The following is a 3,652-nucleotide window of genomic DNA, read 5'->3' as shown; positions in this document are numbered from 1 at the left end:
AAAAAAAAAAAAAAAAAAAAAAAAAAATTAACTTTTAAAAATAGATATGGTGTTTATTGATTTCTGCTTGGGTGTGTTTTGGTAGTTTATATCTTTTAAGGAATTGATCCATTTAATCTACTTTATTGAATTCATGGGCATAGCTAGTTCCTAGTATTTTTTATTATTATGCCTTTAATGTCTGTGGGATCAGTAGTGATGTCTTCTCTTTCGTTCATTATATTGGTTATTTATGTCTGTTCCTTTTCTCTCCTGGTCAGGGGTGTAGCAATATTATTGATCTTTTCAAACAACCACCTTTTTATTTCATTGATTTCTGCTCTAATCATTTCCTTCTATCTTCTGTTTGCTTTAGATTTAATTTAATCTTTTTTTTTTTCTAGTTAAGGTGGAAACTTAGGTTACTGATTTTAGATCTTTTTTCTTTGTTAATATATGCATTTAATGCTATACATTTCCCTTTAAGCACTGCTTCTCTGTCTCCTACAAATTTTATGTTGTATTTTATTTGGTTAAAAAAATTTTAAGTTTCCTCTGAGACTTCCTCATTGACTCCATGGTTATTTTTATTTTTATTTATTTATTTTTTTGCAGTACGCGGGCCTCTCACTGTTGTGGCCTCTCCCGTTGGGGAGCACAGGCTCTGGACGCGCAGGCTCAGCGGCCATGTCTCACGGGCCCAGCCGCTCAGCGGTGTGTGGGATCTTCCCGGACCGGGGCATGAACCTGTGTCCCCTGTATCGGCAGGTGGACTCTCAACCACTGCACCACCAGGGAAGCCCCATGGTTATTTTAAAGTGAATTAATTTCCAAATATTTTGGTATTTTCCAGGTATGTTTCTAGTTTAGTTCAATCTTAGTCTGAAGACTTATGTTGTATTTTTATTTTTATTTCGTTAAAAGTATTTTAAAATTTCCTTTGAGACTTCCTCGTTAGTCCCATGGTTATTTTTTTTTTTATTTTTATTTTTTTGCAGTACGTGGGCCTCTCACTGTTGTGGCTTCTCCCGTTGCGGAGCACAGGCTCCGGACGCGCAGGCCCAGCGGCCATGGCTCACGGGCCCAGCCGCTCCGCGGCACATGGGATCCTCCCAGACCGGGGCACGAACCCGCGTCCCCCGCATCGTCAGGCGGACCCTCAACCACTGCGCCACCAGGGAAGCCCCCATGGTTATTTTAAAATGCATTAATTTCTAGATATTTGGGTATTTTCTCTAGTTTAGTTCAGTTTTAGTCTGAGGATCTTTGTATAATTTCTATTCTTTTAAATTTGGTGAGGTTTGTTTTATAGCCCAGATAAATGTCTCTTTTAGTGAATGTTCCATGTGCACTTAAGACAACTCTGTGTTTTGCTGTTGTTGGTTGAAGTGTTTTATAAGTCTCCATTAGGTTAAGTTGATTGGTAGTGCTTTTCAGGTCCCCTCTAAGTTTTCTGATTTTCTACTTTTTCTATCAATCACTGTAGAAGAGTGTTGACATTTCCAACCTAAATCATGGTGTGTCTCTTTCTCCTTACAGGTCTGTTTTGCTTTATGTATTTAGTTTATACACATTTAGGATTTTTACGTCAAGAGGAGTGGAATGAACTTAGTTGAGTCTGCTCTCTTTAGCTGAGGCAGTCCCCAAAGGGGGCTGACAGCCAACTATTGAAGGCATTCCCAGAAATTAGGATAATAAATCCTTTATTTTTGGAGGATCTGGACATTATAGCATCTACCAGAGAAGTAATCAGGTTTTCTATTTGAATCTATTTTAGTGATGTCTTCATAGGAATTGGTCTATTTTGTTAAACTTTCAAATTCCTTGGTATAAAATTGTTCTTAACGTCTTCCTATTTTTGTTTTAATATATACTTTATCTGTAGTTATATCTCCTTTTTCACTTCTGATACTGGTTATCTGTGCCTGTTTTGTTTTTCTTGATAGAGGCTCTTGGGGCAGCCTATAGCCAATAACTGATGAAGTGGGGGTGTAAAGGCCCAGCCTTCTTACCCTAACTTAGGACAGGTTAGGAGATAGAAGAGGTCATCCTATCTCAAAACTCACTGTAGGGTTGTAAGAGGCATTCTATTAAGAATGAATCACAACTTGATTTCTGCCTCTGCCCAGTCTTGCTTCCTTCCTTTCTTCTGTACAGGTGTTGATCAAGAGCACCCCCTAATCTATTATCTATTTTATTAGTCTTTTAAAATAACTGGCTAGGTGATGTAAAGCTAGGTTGCAAGTCATCACAAGGGCTGGTTAACTTTAGTTCACTTTGATACTGAGGAGTTGGCCTTAAGTATCCTAGCTTAATCCTCAGTAAGGTCTCTTGGACACAGTTCAATTTTTTGAGTTTCTTAAGTAGTTAGTTCTAGCTATTTGTAAAGATTAATATTTCCTGACTTTTATCCTTTCTTAGAGATTTTCTAAAGAACAAAAGGAAAATTATTTTTTTTAATTAAAAAAATTATTTATTTATTGATGGCTGTGTTGGGTCTTTGTTGCTATGCGCAGGCTTTCTCTAGTTTCAGCAAGTGGGGGCTGCTCTTTGTCGTGGTGCGTGGGCTTCTCATTGTGGTGGCTTCTCTTGCTGCAGAGCACGGGCTCTAGGTGTGTGGTCTTCAGTAGTTGTGGCATGCAGGCTCAGTAGTTGTGGCTCATGGGCTCTAGAACGCAGGCTCAGTAGTTGTGGCGCACGGGTTTAGTTGCTCCATGGCATGTGTGATATTCCCGGACCAGGGCTTGAACCAGTGTTCCCTGCATTGGCAGGTGGATTCTTAACCACTGCACCACCAAGGAAGTTGAGGAAAATTATTTTTTAAAACATGGAATAAAGCTCATTTTTTTGCAATTACCATATGAACTCACTGGACCCTTGTATAAATCTAAGATATCTTAATTTACCTTGGTGATCTTATTTTTAGTAATAACTAAAATTTATTTTAGTTTTTATAAGATTACTTAATCTTAGTAATCTTGGTGATCTTATTTTTCCTATATCTCAAAACATTTTGCTATAGGATTTCTCTGCTTGAAAAGGCTGTATCTATGATGCCAAGATTGTTTTTACCTTTGTTGGTTTAGTAACCACCACCTTTAGTAGAGAAGCACTTCACAACTTTATAGTGATACTTAATCTGAGGGTGAATCTCTAGGTATAGCTACTTGTAATAGGTCCCTACTTTTCCTTATCAAGAGTGGGAAGGGTATAAAAAGTATGTTTATAAGTTGTTACCTTTGAACCTGAGGCCTTCTAGGAGAAACTATTTTGAGAATTAAGTTTCTGAAAATATATAGTTTTTTGGCTGGTAGACGGAGAAATATAAAGGGCTAGTCTAGGTAAATGGTGTGTTAACAACAATGTATTTATTGTGTTTACAAGTATAGGTATATCTCGGAGATATTGTGGGTTTGGTTCCAGACCACCACAATAAAGCAAATATCATGGTAAAAAGTGAGTCTCACAAACTTTTTTGGTTTCTCACTGTATATAAAAGTTATGTTTACACTATATTGTAGTCTATACAATACAGCATTATGTCTTTTTAAAGACAATGTACATACATTAAAAAACATAAAACAAAAAACCAATTACAACAGTAACATCAAAAATCACTTGGGGCTTCCCTGGTGGCGCAGTGATTGAGAGTCCGCCTGCCGATGCAGGGGAC

The sequence above is a fragment of the Lipotes vexillifer genome, unplaced genomic scaffold, assembly GCF_000442215.2.
Source record: "Lipotes vexillifer unplaced genomic scaffold, Lipotes_vexillifer_v1.1 scaffold1489, whole genome shotgun sequence".
In the NCBI taxonomy this organism is placed as follows: Eukaryota; Metazoa; Chordata; class Mammalia; order Artiodactyla; family Lipotidae; genus Lipotes; species Lipotes vexillifer.
Note: the sequence above shows the minus strand (reverse complement) of the source record.